This window comes from Apodemus sylvaticus, chromosome 9, assembly GCF_947179515.1.
Source record: "Apodemus sylvaticus chromosome 9, mApoSyl1.1, whole genome shotgun sequence".
Lineage (NCBI taxonomy): Eukaryota > Metazoa > Chordata > Mammalia > Rodentia > Muridae > Apodemus > Apodemus sylvaticus.
In genome coordinates this window covers 92,031,207-92,047,667 of record NC_067480.1, presented here as the reverse complement: position 1 = coordinate 92,047,667, position 16,461 = coordinate 92,031,207, and positions in this window count along the sequence as shown.

Genomic DNA, 16,461 nt, shown 5'->3' with positions numbered 1-16,461 from the left:
ATACTAATTTTCACATTATTGAATAAAATCTTATGTTTTGATAGCAAACTTTGAGCAATACATGATGTTTTAGCAGGAAGGCACAGCAAGTGGGCCCTAGAAACAAGGGCCATGAGGATACAGAAAAACAAAGAAAGAGAAATCAGACATACTACTCAGCCATGGAACACAGCTTTCTGGGGAGTAATTAATGCCTTGCAAGTTTCCTTCCCAGCATCTGATGTAGGATGGTATCATTCTGGCAGAAATAATTATCCAAACCAATATATGATACACCAACATGAACAAACACTTCAGCATCTATTTGCTATGCCATTATAAGTTTCTTTAACCTAAAATCTATATTGATTTATGTTAATGCTCATAACTTTGATTCATAAGTCAGAATCACCAACTCATTGATGTTCATAATTTTGTAAAATTAGCCAATACATATTTTGTCATAAAATAAACCAGGGAGAGTGAAGTCTACTTAATGGTTTCTTGTGTATCATTTTTATTCCATATAATTTTTTATTTACATTTCAAATGATTTCCTCTTTTCTGGTCCCCCACTCCCCGAAAGTCACATAAGCCCTCTTCCCTATCCACTTTTCTCCCATCCACCCCTTCCCACTTCCCTGTTCTGGTTTTGCCCTATACTGCTACACTGAGTCTTTCCAGAACAAGGGGCCACTCCTCCGTTCTTCTTGTACCTCATTTGATGTGTGGATTATGTTTTGGGTATTCCAGTTTTCCAGGATAATATCCACTTATTAGTGAGTGCATATGATGATTGATCTTTTGAGACTGGGTTACCTCACTTAGGAAGATGTTCTCCAGCTCCATCCATTTGTGTAAGAATTTCATGAATTCATTGTTTCTAATGGCTGAATAGTACTCCATTGGGTATATATACCATATTTTTGTATCCATTCTTCCATTGAGGGATACCTGGGTTCTTTCTAGCTTCTGGCTATTATAAATAGGGCTCCTATGAACATAGTAGAGCATGTATCCTTATTACATGCTGGGGAATCCTCTGGGTATATGCCCAGGAGTGGCATAGCAGGATCCTCTGAAAGTGACATGCCCAGTTTTCTGAGAAACCGCCAGACTGATTTCCAGAGTGGTTGTACCAATTTGCAATCCCACCAGCAGTGGAGAAGTGTTCCTCTTTCTCCACATCCTCGTCAACACCTGCTGTCTCCTGAATTTTTAATCTTAGCCATTTTGACTGGTGTAAGGTGAAATCTCAGGGTTGTTTTGATTTGCATTTCCCTAATGACTATTGATGTTCAGCATTTTTTAAGATGCTTCTCAGCCATCCAAAGTTCTTTGGGTGAAAATTCTTTGTTTAGCTCTATACCCCATTTTTAATAGGGTTATTTGGTTTTCTGGGGACTAACTTCTTGAGTTCTTTGTATATATTGGATATTAGCCCTTTTATCTGATGTACAGTTGGTGAAAATCTTTTCCCAATTTGTTGGTTGCCAATTTGTACTTTTGATGGTGTCCTTTGCTTTACAGAAACTTTGTAATTTTATGAGGTTCCATTTGTCAATTCTTGATCTTAGAGCATATGCTATTGGTGTTCTGTTCAGGAACTTTCCCCCTGTACCAATGTCCTCAAGGGTCTTCCCCAGTTTTTTTCTATTAGCTTCAGAGTGTCTGGCTTTATGTGGAGGTCCTTTATCCATTTGGAGTTGAGCTTAGTACAGGAGACAAGGATGAATCAATTCACATTCTTCTGCATGCTGACCTACAGTTGAACCAGCACCATTTGTTCAAAAGGCTATCTTTTTTCCACTGGATGTCTTCAGCTCCTTTGTCGAGGATCAAGTGCCCATAGGTGTGTGGGTTCATTTCTGGATCTTCAATCCTATTCCATTGATCCGTCTGCCTGTCACTGTACCAATACCATGCAGTTTTTAACACTATTGCTCAGTAGTATTGCTTGAAGTCAGGGATACTGATTCCCCGAGAATTTCTTTTGTTGTAGTTTTTCTGGGTTTTTTGTTATTCCAGATGAATTTGAGAATTGCTCTTTCTAACTCTATGAAGAAGGGAGTTGGGATTTTGAAGGGTATTGCATTAAATCTGTATATTGCTTTTGGCAAAATAGCCATTTTAACTATATTAATCCTGCCAATACATGAGCATGGGAGATTATTTCCATTTTCTGAGGTCTTCTTCCATTTCCTTCTACAGAGTCTTCAAGTTCTTGTCATACAGATCTTTTACTTGTTTGATCAGAGTCACACCAAGGTACTTCATACTATTTGTGACTATTGTGAAGGGTGTCATTTCCCTAATTTCTTTCTCAGCCTGCTTATCCTTCGAGTATAGGAAGGCTACTGATTTGCTTGAGTTGATTTTATAACCTGCCACTTTGCTGAAGTTGTTTATCAGCTGTAGGAGTTCTCTAGTGGAGTTTTTTTGGTCACTTAGGTAGACTATCATATCATCTGCAAATAGTGATAGTTTGACTTCTTCGTTTCCAATTTTTATCCCTTTGACCTCCTTATGTTGTCTAATTTCCGGAACTAGTACCACAAGTACAATATTGAAAAGGTAAGGAGAGAGGGGGCAGCCTTGTCTAGTCGCTGATCTTAGTGGGATTGCTTCAAGTTTCTCTCCATTCAGTTTGATGTTGGCTACTGGTTTGCTGTATATTGCTTTTACTATGTTTAGGTATGGGCCTTGAATTCCTGTTCTTTCCAAGACTTTAAGCATGAAAGGATGCTGAATTTTGTCAATTGCTTTTCAGCATCCAATGAAATGACCATGTGATTTTTTTCTTTCAGTTTGTTTATGTAGTGGATTGAAGGATTGCATTGTTGGATTTCTGTATATTGAACCAACTCTGCATCCCAGGAATAAAGCCTACTTGATCATGGTGGATGATCGTTTTGATGTGTTCTTGGATTCGGTTGGCAAGAATTTTATTGAGTATTTTTGCATCGATGTGCATAAGGGAAATTTGTCTGAAGTTCCCTTTCTTTGGTGGATCTTTGTCTAGTTTTGGTATCAGCATAATTGTGGCTTCGTAGGAGTTGTGTAGTATTCCTTCTGTTTCTATTTTGTGGAATAGTTTGAAGAGTATTGGTGTTAGGTCTTCTTTGAAGGTCTGATAGAATTCTGCACTGAAGCCATCTGGTCCTGTGCTTTTTTTTTTTGTTTGTTTGTTTGTTTGTTTGTTTGTTTTTGTTTTAAGACATTCTATGACCCCTTCTATTTCTTTAGGGGTTATGAGACTGTTTAGATGATCTATTTGGCCCTGATTTAATTTTAGTATTTGGTATCTGTCTAGGAAATTGTCCATTTCCTCCAGATTCTCCAGTTGTGTTGAGTATAGGCTTTTGTAGTAGTATCTGATGATTTTTTGAATTTCCTCAGCTTCTGTTGTTATATTCCCCTTTTCCTTTCTAATTTTGTTAATTTGGATACTTTCTCTGTGCCCTTTGGTCAGTCTGGCTAAGGGTTTATCTATCTTGTTGATTTTCTCAAAGAACCAGCTCCTAGATTCGTTTATTCTTTGTATGGTTCTCTTTGTTTCCACTTGATTGATTTCAGCCCTGAGTTTGATGATTTCCTGTCTTCTTCTCCTCCTGAGTGAATTAGCTTCGTTTTGTTCCAGAGCTTTCATGTGTGCCATTAAGCTGCTAGTGTATGTTCTCTCCTGTTTCTTTTTGGAGGCACTCAGGACGATGAGTTTTCCTCTTAGCACTGCTTTCATTGTGTCCCAAAGATTTGGGTATGTTGTGCCTTCATTTTAATTATATTCTAAAAAGTCTCTGTTTTCTTTCTTTATTTCTTCTTTGGCTAAGGTGTCATTGAGTAGAGTATTGTTCAGCCTCCATGTGTATGTGGGCTTTCTGTTGTTTATGTTGCTATTGAGGACCATTCTTACTCCATAGTGATCTGATAAGAGGCATGGGATTAGTTTGATCTTTTTATATTTGTTGAGATCTGTCTTGTGACCAATTATATGGTCTATTTTGGAGAAGGTACCATGAGGTGCTGAGAAAAAGGTATATTCTTTTGTTTTAGGGTGAAATGTTCTATAAATATTAGACAAATCCAATTGGTCCAAAGCTTCAATTAGTTTTACTGTGTCCCTGTTTAGTTTCTGTTTTCCTGATTGGTCCATTGAGGAGAGTGGAGTGTTGAAGTCACCCACAATTATTGTGTTGGGTGCAATGTGTGCTTTGAGCTTTAGTAAAGTTTCTTTTACTAATGAGGGTGCCCTTGCATTTGGCGTATAGATGTTCAGAATTGAAAGTTCTTCTTGGTGGATTTTTCCTTTGTCCAGCAATAAGTGTCCTTCAGTGTCTCTTTTGATGACTTTAGGTTGAAAGTCGATTTTATCTGACATTAAAATGGCTACTCCGGCTCGTTTCCTGAGACCATTGGCTTGTAAAATTGTCTTCCAGCCTTTTACTCTAAGGTAGTTTTTGTCTTTGACACTGAGGTGTGTTTCCTGTATGCAGCAAAATGTAGGGTCCTGATTCCTTATTCAGTCTGTTAGTCTATGTCTTTTTATTGGGGAATTGAGTCCATTCATGTTAAGAGATATTAAGGAATAGTGATTATTACTTCCTGTCATTTTTGATGTTATTTTTATATTTGAGTGGTTATCATCTTTTGGGTTTGATGAAAGAAGGTTACTATCTTGCTTTTTCCAGGGTGTAGTTTCCTTCCTTGTATTGGGGTTTTCCTCCTATTATTCTTTGTAGAGCTGTGTTTGTGGAAAGATATTGTGTAAATTTGGTTTTGTCATAGAATATCTTTGTTTCTCCATCTATGGTGATTGAGAGTTTTGCTGGGTATAGTAGTCTTGGCTGACATTTATGTTCTCTTAGGGTCTGCATGAGATCTGCCCAGGATCTTCTAGCTTTCATGGCCTCTGGTGAGAAGTCTGGTGTGATTCTGATAGATCTTCCTTTATATGTTACTTGGCCTTTTTCTCTTACTGCCTTTAATATTCTTTCTTTGTTTAGTACATTTGGGGTTTTGATTACTATGTGATGGGAGGTATTTATGCTCAGGTCCAGTGTGTTTGGAGTTCTGTAGGCTTCTTGTATATTCATGGGCTTCTCTTTCTTTAGGTTAGGGAAGTTTTCTTCCATAATTTTGTTGAAGATATTTGCTGGCCCTTTCAGTTGTAAATCTTCACTCACACCTATTCTTATAATCCTTAGGTTTGATTTTCTCATTATGTCTTGGATTTCCTGGATGTTCTGGGATACAAGCTTTTTGCATTTTGCATTTTCTTTGACTATTGAGTCAATGATTTCTATGGTATCTTCAGTATCTGAGATTCTTTCTTCCATCTCTTGTATTCTGTTGTTGATATTTGCATCTATGGCCTCTGATTTCTTCACAAGATTTTCTATCTCCAAAGTTGTCTCCCTTTGTGCTTTCTTAGTTGTTTCTACTTCTATTTTTAGATCCAGCATGGTTTTGCTCAGCTCCTTCATTTGTTCGTGTTTTCCTTTACTTCTTTCAGAGATTTTTGTGTTTCTTCTTTCATGACTTCTGCCATTTGACTCATTTTCTCCTGCATTCCTTTACTTTTTTTTTTTTTTTGCATTTCTTCTTTATTGGCTTCTATCTCTTGAGCCTTATTCTCCTGAATTTCTTTAAGTGATTTTTGTGTTTCCATTATATGGGTTTCTAGCTTATTCATGCTCCCCTGTATTTCTCTAAGAGATTCATTTATGTCCTTTTTGTGTTCCTCTAGCAGCATCATAACCACTGATTTTAAACCCAGATCTTGTTTTTCTGGTGTGTTGGGGTATCCAGGACTTGCTGTTGTTGGAGAGTTTGGTTCAGATGCTGCTATATTGCCTAGACTTCTATTAGTAGTATTCCTACATTTGCCTTTTGCCATCTTGTTATCTCTGGCATTAGTTGGTCTTGTCTCTGGCTGGTGTTTGAGCCTCCTGTGAGGCTGTAAGGTTATTTCTGCAACACTGGATGGCTGGGTTTTCCCTGTCGCAGATTGCTTATGTGCTGCCCTCCTCTTGGGTGCCCTTGGAGCCCTATTGTGCCTTGCCCCAGATTGTCTCTGTGAACCAGGTGATGCCCGTTTGCTCCTTCAGGGAGTGTTGATGGTGTATGCTGCGGGGACCTTTTCCAAGTGTTCTGCTGTGCACTCTGCCGGGCAGCCGATCCCCCAACCGGGTTAGTGCATACAAGGATAGCCTAGCTGCTCAGGCCCTGAGTCCAGGCAAAAGCCTGAAAAGGCTTAGGCCCAAGCAATGTTTGCCTCAGGCTGTGACTGCTAACTGGTTCTGTCAGGTAGCCAAGATGGTAGTGCGTGCACCCCCTGCAAGTTCCAGGACAGTCTGCAGGGCTAACAATCTCCTGGCGGAGTTGACACACAGATGACCTACCAGACAGCCCAGGGCCTGGGTGCAGACCTTTCGGGCTTAGACCCCCGCAATGTTGGCCTCGGGCTATATCTTCATACCTCGGGTTGTCAGATCTCTCTGATGTCTGAGAACCGAGATGGTGGAGAGCCTCCTGTAACTGACTGGTGGGAGGCAGAGTTCTGATGTGGCTTCACTGCAGTGAAAAGAGCTGTAACTCTGCCACAGCTTGCAGCCCAGCTGGCCAGCAATGGTCAGTGGTAGCATGCGCAGGGCCTGCCTGGACTCTGTCGCCATTGTTCCACTTGTGGTGACCCTTCCGCTGGACAAGCTGCTGCTGCCACTGCCACCTCCACCACCCTACCGAAAAAAGTTTCTTCTGTATCTTAAAAGTTTCAGATGGTGATTCTGGAGAACGTGCTGCTGGTTTCGTAGATGGAAAGACACAAAAACCTTGGAATATGGGACATAAAAAAATTGTTAATCAGTAAATTTATTAAAAGTATCTGAGCTGTCTGCCTTCATGCATTATAAGCATATTTTTGTTTTATTTCAGTTAAGTTCTATATGTGTGATATACACATGTGTGCATGTGGATGCATTTGCTCATGGGGAAACATGTGAAGACCAGTAGTTGATCTCAGGATGCTTTTCTCTCTCTCATTCTCCACGATATTTTTTTGAGGTGGGATATCTCTGTGAACCCAGAACTCACTATTTTTGCTAGAATGGTTGTTTGGCGAGCTCCTTGGATCCACATGGCTTCAGGTGATCAGAACACAATTCTCCATGCTTGCACGGCAAGCTCTTTATCCAGTGAGTCATGTACACCAGTTACATATTTTAATGTACAGAAATAATGGGAGCTAACATGACCTGTGAAGTTGGAGAGTGATCTGATGTCACAACTCAGTTTTTCAGGAGGAACTTTAAGAATATTTTAGAGATATTATGTGATGCTTTGCTTTACTTGATGTTACTTGCATTTCTCATCTCCCCCAGCCTGACCTTTTCAAAGTTAATTTACTGTTCTGGTAGTAGCATTTGGATCTAGAACTTTCCTTCTCTTCCTTCTCCCTTCGCTCCACCCTTACACATCCACTCAGACTACATCTCTGCTCAGGACATTTGCTCTAACATGAAGGGTCATAGTAGATCACTGCCATTAGACTACTTTTTCTGATGTTTTAAATGTTTATGACGCTAATAGTTATTAGAGAATTAGAGTTGCTTTATGTCTAGATTAACCTTGATGTCAGTCATAAAGATATCTGAAATAATTTGTCTGAGGTTTTTCGAAAGCAGCTAATACTTAAATCTGGAAAGGCACACTTACTGTTTTTATGAGAAAAGCAATCAGCTGTATGAGGTTAGAAACCTAGAGAGATCAGCCCAGAGATGCGACATTGTGAGCCTGTCTTGAGAAGTTTTCTGTCATCTCTTTCATCACAAACTGCTCAGATTACTAGTCAGAAATTGATCTTTGACCTTGAAAAATCATATTGTTTCCAACTACATATCTTAGTGCCAGTTATTTCTTATATCAAGTGCTAACCTTACCATGAGGTAATTCTTTCCTTCTTTTCCCTCTACTCCTTACCGTTCATCTCCTAACTTCCTTATCTTTTTTCATTTTTTTAAAATTTATTTAATCTTTGTTTAAATTTCATTTATTAAATATCATCTTCATTTACATTTCCAATAGTAAAACCTTTCCTGATTTCCCCACCTCCCAAAGATCCCCAATCCCTCCTCCCACCCCTTGCCTCCACGTATATGCCCCTCCACCTGACTCACTCCCACCTCCCCCACCTCTATTTCCCTTTGCTCCTCCCACTGATGCCCAACAAGACATTCCTTTGCCTCATTTTTGGCTGGAACCATGTGTAACCCTTGGTTGATGGCTTAGTCCCTCAGAGTCCTGGGTTGTCTGGGTGGCCTACTTCATTGCTCTTCCCATGGGGCTGTAAACCCTTTCAGATCCTCTGGACCACCCTCTAGCTCCTCCATTGGGGACCCCACCATGCCCAGACCAATGATTGGCAGCTAGCATCTGTCTCTGTATTTGTAATGCTCTGGCAGAGCCCCTCTGGAGACAACCATGGCATGCTCCTTTTGGTATACACTTCTTGTTGTCCATAGTAGTGTCAGGATTTGGTGACTGTTAAGAGGATGAATTGCAAGGTAGGGCAGTCTCTAGGTGGCCTTTACTTCAGTCTCTGCTCCACACTTTGTCTCCTTTATTGCTCCTATGAGTATTTTGTTCCCTTTATCAGAGGAACCAAAGCACCCTCACTTAAGTCCTTCTTCTTGAGCTTCCTGTGCTGGGAGAATTGTAACTTATTTGAGCTTTTGGGCTAACTGGAAAGCACTCAGAAGCATTGGAAAGAACAAAGGGGAAGGTTTATTATTTTAATATGATAAAATATAATAAGTAAAACAAAACCCATCATATTGACATTGGATAAGGCACACCAAAAGAAGGAAAAGAGCCCCAAGAAAAGTCTCTATAATCAGAGACCCACTCAGTGACATATTCAGAAATCCCATAAAAATACTATCTGAAAGTTAAAATATATACTTACAGGACCTGGTGCAGACCTGGGTAAGCCCTGTGATTACTGCTTCAGTCACTGTGAGCTCATAGGAGCTTTGCTAAGTTGACTTAGAGGGCCTGGTTATACTTATGTCCTCTGCTTCCTCTGGCTCCTAACAGTTTCTCTACTTCCCCTTCCATGGGGCTCCCTGAACAGTTAGAGAAAGTATCTGATGGAAACACGCCATTTAGAGATGTTTGTTCCAAGGTCTCTCTTCGCATTAAGTTCCCACTGTGGGTCTTGGTTCCCATCTGCTGCAGATGGAAGCTTCTCTGAGGATGGCTGAGAAGGGCTCAGCTATTTGAGTACAGCAGAATACCATTAGATGTCATTTTATTGTGTTTTGTTTTAACAAATACTGTTTGATTTTGCCCTAGGCGATTGGGATATCCGGTCCATGGTTTTTCGTCACCCTAGTTGTGCTGGGAATGGGGTTTACTTCGTGCAGTGCACCTCAAGTCAAATCTTACATCAATTGGCTACTCTTCCAAGTTTTGTGCTACCATCCCACCAGAAATGTTGAAGTGTTTCTCTTCTCCACACCTCACAAGCATGAGCTGCCACTTCTGTTACTGATCTTAGCCATTCTGACTGGTGCAAGATGGAATCTCAAAGTAGTTTTTATTTACATTTCTCTGATAACTATGGATGTTGAACATTTCTTAAGTGTTTCTCAACCACTTGAGATTCCTCTATTGAGAATTTTTTGTTTAAATCTGCACCTCATTTTTAATTGATTTTTTTTATATCTAGTTTCTTGAGTTCTTTATATATTTTGCATAATACTTCTCTGAACAAGTGGATGTATTTTAAATTGGAATAATAAATAAATTAAATGTTTACAGTGCCGCTTTCTAATATCTATCATCTCAAAAATCATGTGTAAATAATTTTTGAAATTGTCACAGAATATTTATTATTCCATGAAATAAAAATTTGTAGTATAATATTAGATAATGAATCATATAAAGCTAACTCCAGTATACCCGTGGTTAAAAAACAAAAGACAAAAAACTTGCTTTATCTTGTTATAGATATGAGTGAAACTGTTATAGAATGAAGTGAAATTTTTTGGTGGATAGATAAAAAGCAAATGCATACTGAATTTGTTGTGAATTTTATGTGGCAATCATTTTGATAGAAGGTTATAGAGGAATTGGCTAGAATCCCATAATATTTCCTTGTAACTCTTTTAAATATGCTACTTGGAAAATCTGATGAATGTAAAAGATATTAATATTTATGTATTTATTTTTAGATGAAGTTTTAATACTGTAGAATATTTGGAGGTGTTTTAAACTCTTCACAGCACATAAAAAATGAATAATTTGCATGGATTCTGTCTAGGCATAAAGGATAGTGAAGAATTGCTGTTCAGACCATAACACTCATCTAAAGAAGGTAGAGAATTAATTATGAGCTTGAATATGCTAGTGATTATTTTGTTTCCTCTCTCTCTCTCTCTCTCTCTCTCTCTCTCTCTCTCTGTCTCTCTCTCAGGCACACACACAGGCACACACACACACACATACACACACACACACAGGATTGATTCCCCTTGCCACTTTTTTCTTGGAAGTGAAGTTTGGTTCCTTCTAAGAAGCAGAATTAACCTCGGCCAACTGAAAGGTGTCCATGCATGAAATTATGGATTGTGAAATTATAAAGCCAATGAAAAGAGAAGTCTCCAGTGTCAGTAATGGCATGATGATGTCATACACTTGAGGTGACACAAACCCACTTTATGGTTTTACCAAGAGTGCATTTAACAACAGGAATGTGACTCAGGGAACAAGAGATGAAGATAAAAACAAACATGGACTGCCTTCTTGTATGGAAAGTAGAAGAGATAGAGCCCAGTGAATTGCAGAACATCCATGAGACTGGAGAAGAAAACTCGTGTCATTTTCTACAAGAAGCTGGCTTGTGACCACTGCTGATGAGTTAAAGCACTTCTGTGTCAGTCTCAAGTTCTCCAGAGACTCGAGCACATCAGTACTCAGAGGTGATCTGATCCTGGAGGCTCTAACTGCCTTACTATGGGTGTGTGTTTAAAAGCTATATATGACTACGGACCCTTCCTTTCTGAGTTTTTTGCCTTGCTTTGTCCTACTATAAGATCAACAACTTCTCCACCCTAGCCCTTCATGATACTTCAGCCTCTAATCAGGCTTAAAAGTAGTGGGGACAGATTCCTACGAAGGGAAATTCTGAAATGCTGAACCTGAACCAAATTAAGACAAAAGGTAACTAATGCAGAATAATAATAAGGACCAAGTCTAAGTCCATGAATTTTACAGCCAAGAAGGTGTGATGAGGAAATTATTTTCAGAAAGTACTGTTAGGAAGATAAAATTATCCATAGTGGAAAAATAAACGTGGATCTCCACATCCCATCTGAGAATGGACTCTAAATAAGCAAAGAATAATCAGAATCCATACAAGAAAACAGCAGACATTTTCTTGATATTGATGCAGGAAATGATGGTTTGCATATTAAAAGCACGGATTATAGAAGCAAAAATAAACAAATTGGATTACATCACACCAAAACATATTCTTTCAAGTAAAAAAATGAAGAAACAAACCATAAAATGGGATGGCGTATTCATAGGGATAATATGATATCCAAGGGATTCCAAAAGCATCAGAAAATCAGAATAAAGCAAGTTTCAAGTAGCTGGACTTAAAAGGTTGTCAATTATAAAAGTTAATATTGATTGTTTACTTTAGGAGATTTAGAACCAGTATGACAAAAGTCTTTAGGGTGTCTCTAAGAGGTTTCTATATTGGTTTTGTTAGTATGGACACAGAGGGCCTAAATAATGGTGGAGTCCCAGAATGAATAAAAAGTAGAAACCTAACTAAGCATCAAGGTTCATCACTGTCTGCTGTCTTGCCTTTTGCCCGTGATGATCAGGCCTCTGCCTGAGTGAGGACATTCCCATGATGAACTGGAGAGAAAATAAACCTTTCCTTCCTTGATTGTTTGCATTGGGTATTTTGTCATATCAATGGAAAAAAATAATGACTACACCAACGTACCTGAGCTGACTTGTACTCAAGTGAAGAACTAGCAGCGGCAAACAATTTTATGGAAAGAGGATAAAATCATATGAGATATTACCTCACCCTAGTCAAAACAATTTTCTGCTTTAATCAGAAAGTGTAGGTATTAGTGTAGGGGCTGCCTAACCCTAAACCTAGCCATAATCCTAACCCTAAATTCCTATAACCAATGTAAAGAACATTCACTATTCAGCAGACCTGATACTCAGAATATATACAAAGGAAATAAACTGCTTTGTTGAAGATATCTGCACCACTATGTTCACCGCAGCACCACTCTCAATAATCAACTATTGAGAATAGCCATAGTGCCCACCCCAGATGAACTGCTAAAAGCAGTGTGTTATGAGAGAAATGTTTTTTCATCTATGAAATGATGACATTCTGTTGTTTCTAACAACTTGGTTGAAGCTAGATGTCATTGAGTTCTGTGATATAAGCCATAAACAAAAAGATAAATGTATTATCTCACTAACGCATGAACCTTAAAATTTCCATTTCATTGAGAATGAGGTAAGGAAGCTTCGGGGAATCCAGAGAGAAGACTGGAAAAGGGCTGACTGATAGGTACCAGTTTGCAGTTAGGTAAATGACTGTTCTGCTGTGCTCTTCTACAGGAATGTAAGTATAGAGGACAGCTATTGTGTATTCAAAAAGTTAGAAAAAAGTTTTGCTTCATCATAAAGACATCTTAAATGAAAAAAGATGTTTATGCTTTATCAGTTTTTAAATTGATATAATATATGCACTTATTGTATATAGCCATACAATACTTCATAAATATACACATCTTGGCTTTTTGTTCTGTACCAGTTACAAATTAATTTTTAAAACTCCAAACTGACTTTTCAAAACTTGGACATTTCACTTGCTTTCATCTTATGTAAGTGGCACTGTTAGTGTTTAGATTTACTGTTGTACTTTACATTTTTGGTATTTTTTATTACTTTCTTTTAAAATAATTGTATCCATCATCCTATGTTGCCATTAGTACATCAATAATACATTATTTTGCTATTCTTTTGCTATTCATAAATTCCTATATGATCAATATTTAATGTATGAATATATTCACTACTTCCTGGAAGATATAAGAATACTATGCCACATTAATTTATATTCTCTAACCTTTTATTGTCCTATGATTTATTCTTTATGATAAAAACTTTATTTTCACTTACCATTAATATTCATTTAGATTTACAGAGTCTTACTGTAGGTTCTTTTATGTCGGTACCTATTTGGTCATCTCCTTTCTCCTAAATAGGGCCTTTAGTATTTCTTCTCTACCATTCTGATTATATCCTTCACTCTTTGGCTGATGAACTGTAACTTCATTTCTAAGGGGTATTTTTTTACTTTTATGGAATTACATTTGGTGTTTATTTTCCTTTATCACCAACGACTAACTAGCTGTCTTCTCAGCTGATTTTTGTTAATTAATCTCTAGTCCTCATTCCTATAATCCTTCGGAAAGTATCTCATACTTTTGCTCTGGATATTTTAAGTTCGTTCTCAGTTGTTTAGTTATGTTGGGATTTACCGAGGTATTCTTTATTTAATGTGTTTTGGTTTGGGATTTACAGTTTTCAACAATGCTTGGATTGGTGGCAGGGTTGCTTTGATTTGTGTCTCAGTTCAGGCTGTAGTAACCAAACATTGTAGACTAGACAAGATGACTCTGATAACAAATAGTAATTTGACAGTCCCGGAGGCTAAGGGTCTAAAGTCAGTGTGAGAGTCAGTTTAGTGTTGAAAGAGAGCTGAAGTTGCACAGATTCTTCTCCAGGTTGGAGAGAGAGAGAGAGAGACAGAGAGACAGAGACAGAGACAGAGAGAGACAGAGAGACAGGAAGAGGGAGAGACAGAGAGACAGAGACAGAGAGACAGACAGAGACAGAGAGACAGACAGAGACAGAGAGACAGACAGAGACAGAGAGACAGACAGAGACAGAGAGACAGAGACAGAGACAGACAGAGAGACAGACAGACACACACACACACACACACATAAACACAAACAGAGCGCCATGAAATTAATTTTATTTTTATTATACCTTGTTCTCTAAAACAGCTTTTAAACTAACTTTTAGGCCAGTTCCTCCATGCTATCAGAGTATGCATTAGAACTGGGGTTTTATTCTTTTTTTGTAGGAATATTTTTTATTAGATATTTGCCTTATTTACATTTCAAATGGTATTCCATTTCCTTTTTACCCCTCCCAAAACCCCCTATTCCATCCTCCCTCCCCTGCTTAGAAACACCACCCCCCTACTTTCCTGATCTGGCATTCCCCTACATTGGGGCATTGAACCTTCATAGGACCAATGGCCTCACCTCTCACTGATGTCTGAAATGGTCGTCCTTTGCTACATATGTAGCTGGAGCCATCCACATGTACTCACAGTCCATCCACATGTACTCTTTGGTTGGTGGTTTAGTCCCTGGGAGCTCTGGGGTTACTGGTTGGTACATGTTATTGTTCCTCTTATGGGGCTGCAAACCTCTTCAGTTCCTTGGGTCCTTTCTCTAGCTGCTTCATTAGGGACCCTATCAGTCTATTGGTTGGCTGTGAGCTATGGGTATTTTGATCCACCTTCTAAGAAGGATCAAAGTATCTACTCTTTGGTCTTCCTTCTTCTTGAGCTTCATGTGGTCTGTGAGTTGTATCTTGGGTATTCTGGGCCTTTGAGCTAATATCCACAGATCAGCAAGTGCATATTGTGTGTGTTCTTTTGTGATTGGCTTACCTCACTCAGGATATTTTCTACCTCCATCCATTTGCCTATGAATTTCATGAATTCATTGTCTTTAATAGCTGATGACATGGTCATTCCATGCCAATACTTACATACTTTCCTCAGAATTATTTTATAATTAGATTGAGTTCTTATAACAATTAGCATTTCTAAGATTTTATAAATTGGTTTCATCATTAACTGTTCTGGTTAGAAGTAGTTTTTGAAAACAATTCATGTCATGTTTAGGAAATATTTGGAATGTGTTTATTTTTCAATTTTCTTGAGCATTTTTACAACCTAAAAGATATTCAAAGAGTTTTCATGCAGGTTTACTAAATATTGTATGTATCTCAATCCTGCATGGGTGTGTTTGTGTGTGTGTGTGTGCGTGTGTATGTGTGTGTGTGCGTGTGTATGTGTGTATATAAATGTATAATATGCTAAGATCAATCTCACTTCTTTATGGTGGAATAATGATTTTATGTGCTCATACAGAGCTGGATCAACTTTCTAACTTTTAAACAAGACTCGTTGAATATTTACCTTTAATTTAATCTTGTGCACAATTTTCTTATATCGTGATTTTACTCCTAGAATTAAATCAATATAAACAGTTAAGACATAGAAAAATATTCCTTTTAATTTTTTGTAATAGAAAATCATATATTGTCAGTTACATTTACTTCTGAAATAAGTCTTATGGAATTTTTTGTGGGAAAAAGGATGTGGTTCTGGAATGTTTATTGTAAGCTACATCTTTAAATATGAGCTTGACTTTAATCAATATAGGACTATTCAGTTACTTTTTTTCTTCTCATATCAATACTAGAGGTTTTGGTTTTGTGCTATTTCTGTTTCATAGATGTTCTTGAATCTGTTGGTAAAAGTTACTCTAATTTTTCCTGATACTTTTATGTTTTAATGAACTTTTTTTATGCTTTTAACGAACTTTAGCTTTGTAGCAGTGTCAAATTTTTGGTAACTTTATTTCCTTTATTTTCTTCATAATCCAAGAATGATTTTCATCAGCTTTAGTAATCTCTGCAAAGAGATAATTCTTACTTCACTGATTTTTCTCTTAGCTATATTGATATATAATTAATTGCCAATTTCTACTCTTATCTTTATTATTCTTTTTTATTTACATTGAGTTTTTAAGGGAGTAACAAATTATTGCTGTTTGTAATTGTTTACCTTGCAATGCTTCATAGAAAATAAAGAAAATTGTATCAATATTGCATGAATACTCTAAGAAAAACTGGGAAGTGTAACCTCTTCCACATTGGAATTAGTGTTTAAATCTGTGCTTTTATCAATACGTGCTTTAGGTGCATGTCAATATTTTCCACATGCTATATTCACATCAAACCATTTTAATTACTCTAGCAAAATTTCTGACCTTGATACATTTGAATGTGATTAGATTCCTTCATTTCAAAAATGAAGCTATTTTGTTGTGGTTGTTACACTACTGCATTTTGGTCATGTGCTCTGAAGTGTACATGTGCATATCTGAAACTATATCTTGCTAGGAGAAAGCTAGAAATATAAAACGTTAGCTTTAGCAATTAAGTAGTTATACGTAGTGCAAAGTGTGATAGTTCATTAAATTTTTTATAAAATATTATCTTGAATTAGTCAAAATAAACATTTGTATATATTCTTATAGGCAATATTATATTTGTGTTTTGAAATAC